Here is an 18046-nt window from a genome sequence, read left to right as displayed (position 1 = left end):
TTTGGTAGTGAAGTCAATGATGCTTTGTGAAGTTCAGTGCAACAAGCAAGTCAGCGAGTTTTCTGGCTTGCTTTGTCTCTTTCCACTTCTGGGTCTCCCATCTAAACATAACCGTTGAATTATTGAGGAATGACACTCATACAAAGAAACATAGAATAAGATGGAATTAGAATACAGGACTTCTGGTATCTAGGTCAACACTCCATACTTTCTTACTCTAGAAATGCTTTATCCACCAATAATTAAAAACCAGCCTTCAGAAATGATGCGTTCCTTCAGTTGGTATGAGATTTTTACAGTAAAGCTCATTAGCACAGGATTAATTTGTACACATTTTTGATAGTCTCAATAGTTGCACTGCCCAAATAGTTACATAGGAAAAGGATTTAAGAAACTGCTACACTCTTGTGGCATTCTTGTTCCTAATATACACAATGGGGCATGTATTCTCAAAGAAGATTTGCTCATGGAAGAATTCCCAGAATCTTTGTCTAGTACTGCTCAGAGTATAGAGGCCATCATTATAGGACAAGAGGGGACGAGCTACTTTCTAACCCTACCTGGTTCATCCATCACAGATTGTTATCAATTAGAAGGCAGAGAGCTGTGCATTTGAGATTAAAACTACTATAATACCTTCATGCTTTCTAAGACACCAAATCCTGTAGAAAGAGTTAAATTTCCTGTCAAGATTGATGGGACAATAGCCATGACAGTGTCTAGGGGGTATAAGTTGGGATTAGAGTATTTGTCTACTGCACATAAGGTCTTCTTGGATTTGATCCACTGACACTGGAAAGAAGAAAAAAGAAAAAACACAGTAGCAGTATGAGACTCCTTTGGGATTTAGTCTTTTACTGCCATCAGTAATAGCCAGTGTCACCCTTCCATGCTTAGCGTGTGCTTGCTATTTACTGGATACATTCACTTGCTGCCTACTTATACTGAGGAAAGATTCTTAGAGAAGCTTAATGCTTGATAACTGAATAACATCTTAGCTACTTTCATAATCAGAGCTAACTATCACATTATACAGTAATGGCACTCCATCAGAAGTCCTTTGCTTCTAAAGGAAGGTAAGTTGAAAAGAGTTTAGTCGAGGCAACTTTGCCAAGACGGTTTCCATGAACCACTACTGTGACAGGAAGTTGTTTTACATTTGCACATGCTTTTGCTACAGCTTTATGTAGTTTATCTATGTGGTGAGAATGCACAAGTCCATCTTTGAGTTGATGACTACCTAAGTCCATGTGTAAAGTACTATTCTAAAAGAAATTCACAACCCTGGACATTCCCTGGACATTATAACTCAGGCTTCTGCCTTTGATTCCAAAGCCTTCACTGTGATTATTGAGTTCCACCCTAACAGTGAAAAAATACGTTAACTCTTATTAGTGCTGCTACTGTCTATATTTTTAATTTCTTGTAGTTTTTTGCTATTAGATTCTTGCCACATACTTTTTCCACTAATAAAAGTTTTTTAAAATTATTTCAACAATCACATTAATGTTTAAGGAATTACATGCAAATCGAACCAAAGATAAACCACAGCGACCAGCACCTAAACGTGTTTCTTTTTGTGTGACCACCTTCAGCTTGTGGTATGCACCATGCACATCTGAGGGCCTCTCCAAGTGGCCAGAGGAATCTAAGTTTCTCTCTTCATAGTCGTTTGGCCTTCTGGTTTAGTGAGTCACAAACCCCATATCATTCCATCTCCCACAAATGGAAACAGTTTTGCTTTGTTGAGTTATGGGTTAGTTTTCAGTTCCCACCGCCCCAGGCTCAGTTTCCATAAGCACAGCCTTGCCTTTGGCCACTCAGGCCTTTGTCCGGTCTAAGACCGGTCTAACAGGCTCTCCCACTCCAGTGGCCAGCTTTGCTTTCACCAGCCATGAGCTTTTCCCAGCCTTCTCAACTGTGCCTGTTGCCAGTGGTGCTGCTGTATTTCTGAGATTTTGCATTTGCCTTGGCTTTACCAGAGGAAGGACAGGTGCTTCTGCCTTCAATTTTCTGGGAATTATACACTGCCTAACGAGCTCTGATTTGCCTGCTGGAATCAAATGTAGGGCAAATGGAGATGTTATACTGAGGTAATCTTCTAGCCCATCTCTCCCGAGGAGTTTTCCTGCACAGTTATCAGATTTGGACTCTAAAGATTCATAATGTAGTTCTCCAGATAAATATTTAGCAAGAACAATGGCCTTGAAAGTGTGCCATCAGTGGCTCAGTGGACAAAGCACCGAACCAACAAACTACTGGCCACAGCACCATTTCAGGGTCTTTCTTCAAATGTACAGCAAACAGCTAAAACTATTGGGGCTCTCATGGAGCACCAATAACAGAAAAGTAAGATTGGAGATTACAGCACCCTCAAAATTGTTCTGGTATACAAGTGTAGGCTTGTTCACTTTTCACAAACGATGAGCCCAAGGTTCCAAGGAAATTTAGAAATATTTCCATACATCACTAACGTGTTCCATAACGTCATCCCTTAACATTTATTGCTGCTAAAGATATGCTTGATTCTAGCCAATGGTCTCTCTTGCAATTGCGCAAAGGAGTCTATCGTTCACAGCTGGTTCTGAGTCTTTGGAAAAGCCTAAGTCTGTGGTAGTCAGAATTAGCAATAAAGGTTCTGATATTGAGGGCTTACTTTTTAAAACTTAGTTGGATCTCAAGAAGACTTTATCACAACTGTATTTAATAGGGTCAGCTGAGAAGGAACTGCAAGGAATGATGGGAATTTTCACTTATTCTAACATGTCTCCCCTTATAACTGCTAGGAAACCCTCCCCTACCCTATTTTAGGTAGTTCCCCTGCAGGGTATATGAAAACTCCGGGAGCATTTCTTTCTTGCCATGTTTGGTTTATAGGTCTTTTTGGGGGGGGGGGGCGGGGAACATTTTTAGGAACATTCAGTTCAGAGGTGGAGCACTTTAAAGAGGAATGCAGACAGCTGTGAGGAACGCTAATCAAAGAGGACTTAGGAGCATCTGGGGCTGTCCCAGTGGGGTGAATAGAAGAAAAAAGAAATTCTTTTTAGACTAGAGAATATTAATAGCAGAAAGGGGTTGGGATAAACAGGTAAATTCATCCCCCAGGCTTGGTATAAAACCCAAAGCAATTCTTACAAAAGATATGCATACAATCAACTGGTCATTAGTGTTTGACAGCCCTGTATAACTTGAGATGGAGGTCAACAGGAATGATAGTTTTCTGCCTTAGAATCTTAGACTCTAGACCTGTACTGTCAATTTTCATCTCTTCCAGTTACAGGGACAACTATTGGCTTCCTAGTTGTCTGGGACTTGTGGTGGTTTGCAATGTTTATTAAGTTGTACCCTTAATGAGCATTGGAACTCTAAGGAAATGGTGGGTTCTCAGATAGTGCATAAAGGAGAAACTATGACAATCTTGGTCTTGGGTATCTTATAATGTTGTCATCGTGCCAGCCAAGGAGCATATGATTGACATAAAGTCATAGATAAAGATAATGAGAATGCACTACCAATGCAAACAAAACATTTTAAGATTTCCCTTCAGGGCAGAGTTTGCCTTCTCTAATCCTTCTTCCATGTATTAACAAGTAGGTAATTCTAATGACTGATTTTTCAGCTCTACCCAGCATTCTGCATCTACGATCCATGTGGCACTTTTCTACTATGGAATTTCAAAGTATGTGATGGCCCAAGGCTCACCATGACAGGGACATCTACCACTAGCCCTCTGAAAATGGATTCATATGCCAGTTTCAAAACCAAAAGCAAATAGAAATAATAATAATTTAAAGTCTCTGAATATGATTCTTAGCAGGTTTAGATCTCAGGACTCAACAAATCCTCTTGGAATTTTTGTAGACCTACTGTTGATAATCATGGCCACCAAGGTAGAGGTGGGCTTCCCATTTTGTTTCATTACTTCCACTGTACTTCTTTGAAAATACTTCAGTTGATCTTCAAATAACCACACTAAATAATATATTTATGTTTAGAAGGGAAATTCCAGTACGGTGATGAGTTAGAACTGGTAGTAGTTAGTGTAAACCATGGGCTTTGGCTTCATGGAGTTATAATATATTGGAAGTGGGATGGCTTAAAAGAGGATTTGATTCATAATCTCACACATGAATTTTTTGAAATTTTTGCAAAGGCTGGAGAGTAAGAATTAAAGACAATTTTCATGCATATTTTTTTTTTTTGCCCCATTAGTTTAAGACAGGAGAAAACTAAAAATTTAAAAGTCACAGGTAAGAACACTGGTATGATGTCTAGGAAGTTATCTGGAAGGTCAAATCAGAAGTTACTAAAAGAAACACCAGACACATCCTGTCAAATGCTGAGCAAGGCGATGCAATGAATTCTGTGAACCTCTCATAGCTGTCATGTTGCTCTGATCCCTGAATGACTTGGTGTTACCTGAGGGCATAGCTACACTTGATATACAGTGTTCCAATAAAGAAAGAACTTCATGACTTTAAGTTGAATTTGTTTTTAAATTAGGCTTTTGTAGTATTTTGGAGAATTTTCAAATATTTGAAATGGTTTTTAACATTTAATTAATTGATTCTGCCAGGGAAACCTTCAAAACTTAATGAAAAACATACTTTCCCTTTTCTTTTGCAGTTTTGAATCTGGGAGTTAATTAAATTAGGAGAAATATGTGATATGTGTTATATGACATTTTAATAACACTTTTATTGAAAAATCAAACAAACAAATGAATGATTTGATTAACGATCACACTCCCAGTAATGCCTATCAGTCTCTATAAAAAATTACCCTATGGTGGTTATAGCAGGACAAAAGATTGTTATCACTTTTTAATTGAAATATTTATCGAGTTTACTTACAGCATCATGAGTCATCACAGTTACTACCTTGCAGTCACTGCTGAAGAGTTTATTATGTAGACTAAGGAGATCTTAATCGATTTTTTTGTATAACTCTCAGTTCTACAAATCCATTCTTATTATCATTACCAGGAGGAGGGAAAGGTCTGCTGCTTTCATGCCGTTTATTGGGAAGTCAGGTCCTCTGAGAGAAGAATTCACCAGCAGCAAATGTAGAGGGGAAGGTTAAGAAAACAGAGGGAAACCATCATGGTCCTTGGGCTTGCTTTATGTCTCCTAATGAAACTCTGGAGGAAAACCTCCACTATTTTAAAAACAAATATTGTGATGACCACAAAATTAATGACTTTTGTTGTTATTGTTGTTGTTTTTAAGTTTCTTGAGCCCTAGGGAGTAACTAGACCACTTTGCATGGCTTATAGGTAATTTTTGCCTTTTCAGACCAAGGAAACCTGCCTGAGGTGGAAGGTGGGCACAACGCAGGAGCTATGAGGGATGGGAAGGAGGAACTTGAGAACAAGAAGAGTATGTAGCAAGAGGCCCTTGGTGTTGGCAACTGTGTCCAGCCCTAGGTGAAGGAGTGTGCTTCTGTCTGGGTGGATGGTAGGTGTGTTAGATGGGAGTCGTCTTGGAGAGGAGCCGTCCTGTCCAATATCTTCAAGCCCTGCCAGGTGGAATGCATCCTGAAGGAAGAAGTCGTGCTTTGGTGACAGCTTCACATGCGAAGGAAAAAATGAAGGAGAACCGAGTGCAAGGGGCACAGCATAGTGGCTGAGACCCAGAGCTTTATAATCAGGTTCAGTACCAAGCCTAGCTTTGTCACTTGGCAGCTATGGGAACTTGGGCAAATGACTAAATGTCTTTTACTACATCTCATTTCCTCATCTGTAAGACCACATCAAGAATACCCAATTATCATAAGAATGAATAAGATGACTGAATTAATTAAAACATGGCATGCAAAGAACATTCAGATAGAAAGGGCTCCTTAAGCACTTGCCATCTCAATGTTAGCATTTATATGGAGGCACTGACCAACTGCATAGTCGAGGAGTTGGTAAATACAACCACTGTCAAAATACTCAGAAAAAACTATCTGAATGTGACCACTCCAGCACATACCAGAAACACCATAATCAAAACCACAAACCCTATGAGATTGGTCTTGACACAGGATAGAATTTTGACAGTCAGAAGGTAACAAGCAGCAAACAGAGACTTCTCCTTGGATGGAATTTAGTTTTTTGTGGTTGAAGAAGAGAAGCCCCAAATTACTAGTGTTGCTAAGTAATACTCCATGCTACTGGATCTAGTGCAATCCCAATGGTCCTAGTTGGGCTAGGGTGGGAACAGCTATATGAGACAGAGTTAGGTTTGTTAAGACAGCCTGGCCATTTGGAAGTTATGCTATTCCAACTTCCAAAACTGTACAGTCAATCTGACAACCCCTCTTCTCTACCACTGCCACTGAAGCCAACCTATTCTCTCAGTGGCTTGTATATCAACAGTCTATGGTCCTTTTGCATCTGGTTCACAGTCCATCACCACAATGATGTTAAAACTTTATTTTAAATCCCATTCTCCCTCTGCCTGGAAATCTCCCAGTGATCCCTTCAGAGCAATTAATAATCCTAAGCCTGCCCCATGACCTCAGACCCTGTTCCTCTTCCTACACCTGTCTCAGCCCGTGGAGTCCACTCACGTTAGCCTCCTTTCTTTTGCTCATACTCGCCAGACTCTTGATATTCCCTCTTCCTGGAGTCATTTTTCTCTCAGATATTTATATGGTTTTCTTCTTGGCCTTGGTCTGATAATTAGAATACATATCCTAAGAGAGGGCAACTCATGTAGACCTGTTTCAAGTGAAACTCCTAAGCCTCTAGTTCCTGTACTTCGTCTTCTTTTTCTTCTTAGCATTACCTTCTTTTGTGATTTTTAAATGCAGATCTAAGTTGTTTTATCACTGGAGTATAAATTCCCCGCCCCCCTAAATACCATTACTCCATCTCTGGCTCTAACCATGGGCCTGTAGAACCTGTCCAAATGGAAAGTGAATGAGACAAAACTGTCAGATGTTCCCACTGCTCCGTAAGCAACAGAGCTCTGTCCATCGGTCTCCCCGAGACCTCTTTAGCAGTGTCTGTGTTTTCTACTAACCGTGCAAGCTCAGAACCCCAGGGGTGATGAGAACAGCTCACCATTCTTATCTTTGCACTCTCCTGTCAAGTCTAACCTAAAGCCATTGGATACCTGTTTACATTAACACAACTTCTTGAGAAGGGTTGGCGTCTCAGACTCAGCTAGAGTGTGGATAATTGGTCTTAGGATTATTCTCTGCATCCCAAAGTCTTGGATATATAGAGGGAGATTTGAAATTGACTATTTCCAAACAAATTTTCATTTTTGTTTCCTGCCTAGACCGTTGCAGGAAGTCTCTCAAAGTCCAGTGATTTTTTTTTTTTTCCTTCCCAGGTCTGAAACATCATTATACAACCTAGTTAGTTCTTGGCCAAATTAACTTGGTAAAAACTGTCCATGACAGTCTTTGGAAACTATCACTGTCATTGTACTTTTAATAAGGGTGTGAGTATGCTAAGAATGGAACTAATTGACCTGATAATGACATGAAAGCAACTAAAGATCAACACAGCAATTGAGAAATTCAATACATGGGTAGCAGGCAAGCTCAACCTTTATATTTCCATCTCATAATTATTAACCTTCTGGCATCTGGCTTTCAAATTATATATAAGAACTTTTCATCATGAGGTCATTTGGGATGACTCTGAGGTTGGAGTCTGCTTAAAAAGGGAGAAAATCTAATATTATGTTGAAAACCACACCCTGACAACTAATATATATATATTCACACAAGTTTAAATGTAGAATAATGAAATCGCCACAGGAAAGGGTGGTTTGGATTTCTCAGTCATGTGACTTAAAACAAGCAATAAAAGACACAGATACAAGCAATTAAGGTTTCGGTGATTGCTGAGAAGCAATTCTCAGGAATGCATGTCATCCTCACGTGGAGAACTATAAATAAACGCAGACTCTCAGGCCCCATTCCCAGAATCCTACTCAATGGGCCTACAAGTAACTTTTAAGGCTCCCAAGGTGATCTTCCTGTGCAATCAGTGTTGCGAACCACTGGGTTAGAGCTTGCTTTTTGCCATGGCTAAAGATTTTGGCAGTTGTTCTTACGTAGTAATGGATTTGGAGATAGAAAAAAAGAGAAGCATTTGAGGCTGATGTGAACTGACCTGCCTCCTTGCCTTAAAGAGTCTGCCATACTTCTTGTGACAGGCTGGCCTTTTTCTAACATCCTTTAGAAAAAATGCCAGTCTCACCATTGGCAAAGGACTAACTCATAAAAGGTACTCTTTTTTTTTTTTTTTTTTTTGAGTGCAGCTTGAAGAACAAACAAACAGCCTGTGGAATGAGAGAGAAACTTTGTCAAGAGACTAATATCTAGAATTTAAACGTTCTGTAAAACTGAACACTATATACACATAAAATAAAGAAACCCCCCCCATGACCTGCCAGCCAACAAGGAGGCTAAGAACATTAGCAGACCATTCTCAAAAGAAGAAACACAAATGGCTAATTCGTACTTTTAAAAAAGTGTTTGATATCAGCTGGGCAGTGGTGGTGCACACCTTTAATCCCAGCACTTGGGAGGCAGAGGCAAGCAGATTTCTGAGTTCGAGGACAGCCTGGTCTACAGAGTGAGTTCCAGGACAGCCAGGGCTACACAGAGAAACCCTGTCACAGAAAAAAAAAAGTGTTTGATATCATTAGCCCATTAGGGAAATGCAGACTAAAACTAATTTGTGTTGGGAATGGTGGAACATGCCTTTAATCTCAGTATTCACGAGGCAGGGCCAAGCAGGTCTCTGTGAGTTCAAGGCCAGCCAGGGCTACATAGTCAGACCCTGTCTCAAACAGACAAAACTACTTTTAGATAACATCTCATCATCTACCTATGTCAGAATGTCTGTCATCAGGAAGCTTAACAACAAATACCGTGCTGGGGAAAAAGAACTTGATTTATTTCTGGTGGGTGTGCAAATCGATTTGAAGATTTCTAAAAAAATTACAAATATAACTATCATGTGACCCAACTATACTGCCCCTGGGCATATACACAAAGGTCTCCACATTCTTCACAGAGAGAATTGCATATCCATAGTTGTTAAAGCTCTACTCACAAGAGCAAGGAAGTAGAATGAACCTAGGTGCCCGTTAGTAGATATATAAAGAGAATGTTCTGCACATAAACATTGGTATTTTATTCAGCTGAAAAGAAAACGGAAATCATGAAATTTGTGAGAAATAGGTTGGATCTGGAAAAGAGTATATGAAACAAGATGAACCAAATTCAATAGGGGAAAAAATAATCCACACATTCTCATTCGCACGTTGATCCTACTTTGTAATGTATTCATCTGCCTGTCTGTCCATCTTAGGCTTTATATATAGGTATAAATAGCATAAAGCCTAAGAGACAAGGAAGAAGACCAAGAGAGGACACAAAGAGGTACTGAGGATGAGTTGGAGGAGAGCAATAGGACACACAGGAAGTGAATCTAGATCACAGATTGGGGGGAATGTTCCAAAGGGTAGAAGGTGGGGGAGGAGTTGGGAGGTATGTGGGGGGAGGAAACTATTCATAGTTTATTTGAAAATGCCATAATCATATATAATGTACTGAATAAAAAATTTAAAAATAAAATCGGGGTTGAGGAGATGGCTCAGTGGATAAGGTCATTTGCTGCTCTTGCAGAGGACATAGATTCAGTTCCTAGTATCCATGTGGCAACTTAAAATTCCAGGGAATCCTAAACCTTCTTCAAACCAGGCAGGCATGTGGTGCATGTATACACATTCAGCACTCATAAACACAAAGTGAAATAAACCAATCTAAAAATGTAAGAATAAATAAAATAAAAACGAAAAGTACAGTTATAGGAATATGGGCTCTTTATTTCTCTCCCTCTCCCATTTCTCTTTCTTCCATTTCTTTCTCTTCCTTGTATATGAAGGGGTTAATATCCTTTCAAGAAACAACAAGAGAGATCATCAAGTTTGTGAGGCACTGGAGTCACGTAAGAATACAGCCAGAGTCCTCAATTCCAACAGCAAGAGTATAAGTAGGCATGACCAAGTATCACTTGAGTAATGACTGGAGCCTCATGGGATATTGTCAGGCTGCCTTCTGGCAGCTGATAACCATAGTATCCCAGTGCTGCTAGCTTAAGGAGGTTTGTAATCTTTACCTACTGATGTGTTGCTAACACAAATTCATTCATGCAAAAAAATGACACTGTTAGAAACAAAGACTTCTGTCACTAACAGGAGGCTAGGCATACTCACTTTGGGAACCTAATACAATATGGAGAATTCAGAAGCTAGGACTCTAATCTCTGTCACCTCCGTCCCAGCCAACACGATGGCCCAGGGCAAGTCATTAACATCCATTTCCCTATTGGTAAAACTGGAGAAATAAAAAGAGCTATAGATTATCATAGAAAAACCACCTTGGATCTTAGTGGGCATGGCAATAAAGCCCTTTGGAGTGACTGTGCACATCCTGGTGAATGAAAACAAGTAGGAGCTACCAATTGCCCACACTTCACCGGGATGGACTATGTGGCACACACCCAAAGCACACAAGGCACAGAAAGGGCAAAATGAGGCTTCGGGTGCGTTAACCAAGAAGACAGGATCATAGCTGCTAACTGTTTGGAAGTCTATGTATAAATGCATGGGTATTTCTATGAAGCAGAGACCGCATTCCTTATTTGTCCACTGTATGCCTTTAGAAGAGTTTCCTTTATTTTGCACAGTGATGGTATTCAAACTCTGACTTCACATTAAAACACTTCGGGGAATGAAAAACAAAATAAACCAACACGGAGAGCTCATAGCTAGATTCCAATCCTGGATTGAAAAAGAGAAGGCTGTAGAGACAGGGCTGAGGTGTTAGCAGTTTTTAAGCTTTCCAGGCAATTCTAGGATCACGTTCTGCCATATGTGTCACTGAATTAGACCTGTTGCTTTTATCACACAAGCAAACATCTCATGCTTGCTTCCATTGCACCACCTTTTCATGTGTTTCCTTCTGTGATGTCTAGTCTCATCCTCAACACACAACTTCCATCAGGAATGAACTATAGAATGTATATGTATCCTATCTTCCAGAATTCCTAAAGTCTAATTGCTTATGTCTTGCATTAATAACCAGGGAATATGCTTTTACACTACTATTGTCCAATTATGCTCATGTTACATTTTCCATACTAGAGAATATATTCCATATGTGTGTGTTAGTAATATATAACATAGTAGCATGTATTATGTAATATATATTACAGTGATATATCATATATAATATATATGTGTGTGTGTGTGTGTTGTAGATGTTGATTCACCGAAGTTTACTGAAGTTTTTTCAACTCAAATCAGCCATTTTGTAAACCATTCCGACCAGATTTAGAATTCCAATGGAAAAGAACATTTGTGAACCAATGATGTTATTTACATGCCCGAACGAGCATTTTGTATTTTGTTCAGCTCTATCTACATAACGCAAATATTTCCTTGCTGGTAAGTGGTCACAGAATCTAAAGAGCTCAGTACATCAGTGATATAACCAGGATGGATTTTTATAGCATATTTCATTATCATCTTTGGTGCCATTATTATGTCAAGTCTAAACTTATTTTGATATTTTTGGAAGAAAGAAAGTGAGCATAATACACTAATCAGCGAACGAGACAATCTTAGACTCTGGATGCTTGATCTCCCAAGGCAGAGGCCACCTCCCATTCTAGCATCTGACTATCCCTCCCTTTGCAGTAAACGGAACTGCAGGAACAAATTATATCTTTCTTTCAGTGATATGCCCAAGTGTCATTTTAGCCAGGGAACAAAGAAACCAAAGGCAGACTCCTGTGACGCTCCTGGAGCTGTTCTAGAGATCCAGGCTGCTTCTTGTTCCAGCTGTTTTAAACCAAGAGACCAGTAAGAGAAACAATGGTGATGACCCAAGGATGAACATGTGTGTGAAATCCTAGTGATTGTGTCCTAGGCTTTCCAAAATGCTACAAGATACAAACACATTACTTTAGGAAGCAATTTAAAGATAAAGCTATATATATATATCCAGCTTTTAAAATTATTATTATTTTTTTTAATGTTCCTTTGGTTATTTATTGGATTTAGTGGAAGAGGTTCTTGAGATTTTCCCTATACAAGGGACTGCACCCTGACGACAAATGCAGCCACAGAGTTAATTTCATACCAGCAGGAAGGGATTGGCTTTAAACGTATTACCTGCACACTCTGAGTATTAGGGATGGGACAAGACCTTTTTTTTTTTTTTTTACAAGTAACTGAATTTGAGGCAGGCATGAGAAGAATGTTAGCCAAACCTAGAGAAATAAAGATATGTCTAAGAGAAAGTAGAAGGAGGATATTCTTCTTACATCTTGGTCAAGTATCACTCTTAAGTAGTGCTGTGTCAAGCAAATGTAAGTCACTAGGTAATGTGATTGAAAATTTCTATTAAGCCACATTAAAACAAATTAAAAGCTAGTAGGCAAATTTAATTAATTTTCCATCTAAACTAGTTTATATAAAGTTTATAATTTTAATACACAAACTAAGATGAGGAACAAATTTGCTTTGTGTGTGTGTGTGTGTGTGTGTGTGTGTATGGGGCGCTACACGTTTGGAATTTAGAGTATTTGTTACAGGTCAAGCACCTTTCTCTTGGGATTCGCCTCAGTTCAAGTCCTCAAGAACCCCATGCGATTCTACAAACTCTGTGTTTTCTTCATAGAATTTATCAATATCTGGAATGACTTTTAAGACAGATTTATTTATTGTCATCATTATTTTACGTACATGCACTATGTATCCTTATGGACATGAGTGCCACAACATTTATGTTGTGGACAGAAGTCAACTTTGTAGACTTGGTTCTTTCCTTCAACATTTGATGGGTTCCATTGATTGCGCTCGAGTCTCCTGGCTTTCATGACAGATGTCTTTACCCACGGGGCTGTCTCACCAGATCCTGAATGATCTCTATGTGTTTCTTCATCTACCTGTTAACTACCTCTGTTCCTTACATAGAAGCTCCACAAAAGCTAGATTTCTGCTCGTTCTTCCCTTGTGTAACCACACACACAGTAGAGCACAGCAGAATAAATGAGTGAATCTTTAATACTGGAAGCAAATGTAAATAGTGTCTTCACACAAAAACTAGTAGAAAACAAAAATCCCAGAGTTCTTTGAACTTGAATGAACTGCCCGGAAGTGAGTGACAGCCAGCCGGCCTCAGCCTTATCTGCTTATACTGAATCTCTCCTATCTGAAATTTACCAGCCGAGCTCGGAAAGAGTCAGAAAAATGCTATCCACAAGTGATTTGTTAATATGTACCACAAGAATCTGTTCACATCACTTAAAACCATCCACCACGTGTGGTTGTCCCTGCCCTTGAAAACAATCCAAGTCCAGTTGGCATGATGTAATGTTCTGATATTGGGAAGGTTGGCAGAGTTGGATAATGGGGAATGAAACAGATGTCAAAGTCTGACAGACTAGGGCTCCTACCAAAGTGTGGGTTGGGTAAATTAAGCAAATGCTTGTAGTCCTCACTTTCCTCATCTGTAAAACTTTACATGGTAACTCATACCTTCAGTGTATCTGTGAGAATCATCTGAGGCTCTGTATGGAAGGATTGAATACCCTCTGCTATAAAGGTTCAGTGGCAGGTATCAACATTACAATCTCTGCATGTAAGCACTCCAAAGAACACGAAGATCATCAATCTTTCCTACTCTGTGCATATGCAATTTCCTCTTTTTTTTTTTTTTTTAAAAAAGGTTTGATATTTTCTTCTGCTTGAACCTGAGAGGCCAGGGAGGTGGAAGAGATGCTAAGTCGAGTTGAAATCTTAACTTGTACCGAGCAACGAAACATAGCAAAAGAGCCATTATTTTGACAGAAACAATTTGTACTATGTTTGGAGATAGGTCTGGGGGACTTCTCTGGTTTCATACTCGATTGCTTATAGCTATAGGCAAAGATGGCTATTGTGTATTCAAAAATCATAGGCCAAAATGGACGGGGAAGAAAGGCTGAGAATCCATGCCAATCTGAGAAGTGCTTGCTATAGCAAAGTTAAGAGAGTAAACTTGATCCTGCATTCTGAATCTCTCTCTCTCTCTCATCTTGGAGGCTAATGAGCTGGTATCATTCAGTCTCCTGGTAATAAAAGCCCCATAGGATAGAGAGCTGCTCTAAAGACCACGAGACCAGTGGGCACTTGCAACGCCACACATTAACATTAATGAGAACAGTTGATCACTGAACATGGCTATTTACTCAGCTACCACGTGCAGAAGTAGAATTATTCCCCATCTTGCAGCCAGGAAAAGAGAGGCACAGAGAGCTCCAGTGACTCTCTGAATTGTAGCTACAATTTGAAGCACAGCCTCCAGGGCCCCAGTGCCTCCTGCTCTCTGCTGAACATCTCCTGCTCTCTGCTGTACAACTTCTGCTCTGCTGGCAGAAGACTCTAGTTACTGGAAGGTGTGAGACGCTCTAGACCAGTGGTTCTCCGACCTTCCTAATGCTCTAGATCTTGGCTCTAGGCCTAATGTGTTATACAAAGTATATATACCCGAAGTATCTAGCCACACTGTGCTTGGGGAGCAAACTAAGCTTTGTCTCCAACCAAGCCTTGGCCCTGTTCTCTGACTCCCAGCCAGTTGCCCTGAAGGGCATTGGTTTCTGTGGACACTGACATCTCCCCCCCACCCCCCACCCCCGCCCCCATAGGTTGCTTTCCAGAGTTGTTTGTGGACAGAAATCTCCGGGGTAGTGGTTATCATCCTGTGGGGTTCGACCTTGTTGGTGGGGGGGTGGGGGGGGGGATAAACAACCTTTTCACAGAGGTCACCTAAGACCATCGGAAAACACAGATATTTGTGTTAAGATGCATAACAGTAACAAAGAAAATGATTTTATAGCCAGAGGTCACACAACATGGGGAACTGTATTAAAGGGTCACAGCATTGGGAAGGCTGAGAACCATTGCTCTATGGTCCGCCATTAAGAGTTGAGAAGCCAGGTCTGGAAGAAGTGCAAAGATTGATGATGAACGATCTCTGTGTGGGCAGCTCTAGGAAGGCGAGCCATCTCTCTGAACAGCGCAGTTGCTTCAGACCCTCCCAGTCTACTCCCACATCCAGTACAGCCGCCAGCAAAAGCTTGGTGAGATGCGTCCTGATGCAGCATCCTCAAAGACAAGGGGTTTTCTGGCATGGACAACAAGGGGTGTCCTTAAAAATTCTTCATCTGTTCCCTAAGTACAGTTTCCACCCTGGGGAAATAACTCACAATCGCTTCTCAAAAGGGATCGATTTGCGAAGAAATCACTTTGAGAAAAAAAAAAACAAAACGCCACTGAAACAAAAAATCAAAATATTCCGGTTTCTGCTCTACTCAGCACCTCTGTTCCATTCAGCACTTGTAGCAAGAATGATCAGTTTCCCTAAATGTACACACAGTAAACTGAGGCCAGGAGAAGGTGAACTCCCACGATTGTAGTGCCACGGGAGGCAGAGCTAGGATTGGTCAAGACACTCCGGTGGGAAATCTTTCCCAGCCAATTCCATGAATGAAGATTAAAGGACGCTCCCCCCCGACCCCCCCCCCCGTGACATTAATAACAGGTTGCAAACATTTTCAAGTTCGATCACAGAAAACCCCAAGTTGCTTGTTATTAAGGGAACGTGGGTTGCTTCCCTACCACACAGGTAGAGGTCACTAACAGGATATTTTTCTACACAACTACAGCCCTTGCCTCCCCCTGCCTCAGCATTAAGAGTCTGGGTTCTGGGAGGCTATCCCCTCTGTCCCCTGATCCCATGATCTTTGCTCCAGCAGTGTGTCCTTGCTTCTACCCCTAGGGCCTGAATTCCTAGCACACTGCCCAGACTCCGCTTAGCTGCCTTAGGGAGTGGGGGTGGGAGCTCAGGTGACTGTCTCTTCACCTGGCACCCAGCTGTGCAGCCGGCAGGAGACTGCCCAAGTTAGCTGCCACCACGTCTCCTGCCCCAGCCCATTCAGCCTCCCCGCTATCTCCCCAGCTTTTCATTTCGACACAAACCACCTGCAACCCCACCATCACACCACCGAAACTCATTCGCAAGGGCGCGCTTGCAGGGTTTATTTTAAAACACACCGAGAGCAGTTGTAAAAGCTGGGGTGGGTGGCCAAGCCCCTTGGCATATATTTAGCTTTTCTCGAAAGGGACACCAAGGTTTGGCTTCAGGCACGCTCACAGCACGGGATGGGGTTTCCTCGCGCCCGCGGGCTCTGGCAGCTAGCTGGCATTTCCCTAAGCTGTCCGCGCCTGCAGCCAACTGTTCCACTCCCACTCGCGGCCTCGAACCCGCGGCCCTGGAGAGCGCCCGCCCGCACCACCCCTGGCCACGCACAGCCTTGTCTGACATGGGTACTCACTTCTGCTGGAGAGAAAAGTCTGCCATACCAGGGATTGAGCACTTCTTGCAAAGAACGCGAGCTTTTTCAGTGACAGGTAAAGCTGTTTCCTGAGCCCCGTGTAAAATCCAGAACGCAGGAGAGGAGTGAGTGAGACAGAGCAGGAAGGCGGGGAAAGCCCAGCTCAGAAGACCCGGCAGTCTGGGGATTTTAGCCTCTGCTCTGCCGTCGCCAGCCGCGTGTCTCTGAGAAGAAGCTCAACTCGGTGCACTTGTTCACTCTTTCTTCACTAGAGGAGGAGTCAGTGTTGCAACATGCATGTTCCTTGCTGGAGGCAAAACAGTGATTTTTCTCCAGCGTGCAAAAGGTCCAGAGCCTGCCAGTTTTATAAGGTGACGGAGATAGTTGGGGGAATCAGAATGCAGAGAAAAGGTGGACAAGGTAATGTCTGATTTCTCCCGGATCCGTTTCGCATGATCAGGGGACCTTCTTCCATCAAGACTACCAGTAAAGAGACAAAACAATAATAGAAATGTCCTTTAAGTCCTGTGACCTCAAAGATGGTATTTCTCCCAGTAGCCAAGATGAGATTCGGTGTCAAATTTCTTTCCGTACTTCCCAGCAAGCAACACCCAGCAGCCAGCCGCTTGACAATACTTGAGGGGGCTCTAGGGATTGGAATCACACCTTCCCTGGGAAGGAGGAGGAGTCAGAGGAAAGTGGTCGAGGAAGAATAAACAGGGACCCTTAAAGGACGCGTTGCTTTCTATTTTTTAACACAGCAGAACTTCCAGGGCTCTACTTTATGCTCAGCCACATCAAAATAGTAGATACACCAACATCCTCAGCAACCCACGAGTCGGCTCCTTTCCGCAAATGCAGAATGTACCTCCTCAAATAAGCTGCACCATCTGAGGGTTGTTTTATATTATGTCTTTGGTATTAACAAAACACTGCTTTTCCTCTTGCACCCCTCCCTATGTTCTCTTGAAAATAAACTATTAAAACAACAAATACCAATAGCTACTTGGATCAAATAGTTATCTCTGAACAGGTAAGTGATGCCATTGATTAACACTGTGTCCCGTTGTTAGGTAAGTTAGAGGGCCACGATGGGTGGTTATTTTGAACAAGCTATTGAATATTTTTTTTAATCATTGAAACATTGCTTTTTCTTCCTCTGATTTGATTGACACTTTACAATAACTGGCAAATCACATTCGTTAATGGCTTTCTGCCACACTGCAGGAAGCTGCTGGAAATCCCATGACGTTTAGGCGATTCTCTTGCATTAGAAGAGGCGTTCACACATGACCTGCACAAGATAAACCATGATCTACCCCTGGTTTTCAGAGGCTGTGGGGTGTGTATCTGCTGTGCACAGACTATGCCGGCTTCTGGTGGCTGAGGTGGACCATTGCTCACAATTACCTTTGAGAGTGTATAATACAGTGCCCGTTCATTTTCAAAACTAACGAGTATCCTCTCCAATGGCAGAATACAGACATTCTTAGTGGCCAAGTTACACCACAATGAACCCATTGTTAAGTTTAAGATATTTTAAGAAAAAAAAAAGAATAAAAACACCTGTTGAACATCATAATCTAGCCTTGTCTTGCCTATCAGATATGCTTAGAACTTGTATATTTGACTGAATTTGGGGGAAATTAT

At 41.4% G+C, this 18046-nt stretch overlaps 1 protein-coding gene across 2 annotated transcripts in view; it reads right to left on the bottom strand.

Moving 5' to 3' along the window:
• Prlr (prolactin receptor) overlaps window positions 1–17030 on the bottom strand; it is a 171953-nt gene extending 154923 nt beyond the window's left edge. The window contains exon 1 of one of the 2 annotated variants that reach the window (NM_011169.5): window positions 16397–17030. The gene's annotated coding sequence lies outside the window, so the exon portion shown is untranslated. The remainder of the gene's footprint in view (window positions 1–16396) is intronic. The other variant, XM_030248425.1, reaches the window with a different exon arrangement.
• Window positions 17031–18046: the final 1016 nt, after the last annotated feature.

Source organism: Mus musculus, chromosome 15, assembly GCF_000001635.26.
Source record: "Mus musculus strain C57BL/6J chromosome 15, GRCm38.p6 C57BL/6J".
NCBI lineage: Eukaryota > Metazoa > Chordata > Mammalia > Rodentia > Muridae > Mus > Mus musculus.
Note: the sequence above shows the minus strand (reverse complement) of the source record. Positions and strands in the feature narration are given on the sequence as shown.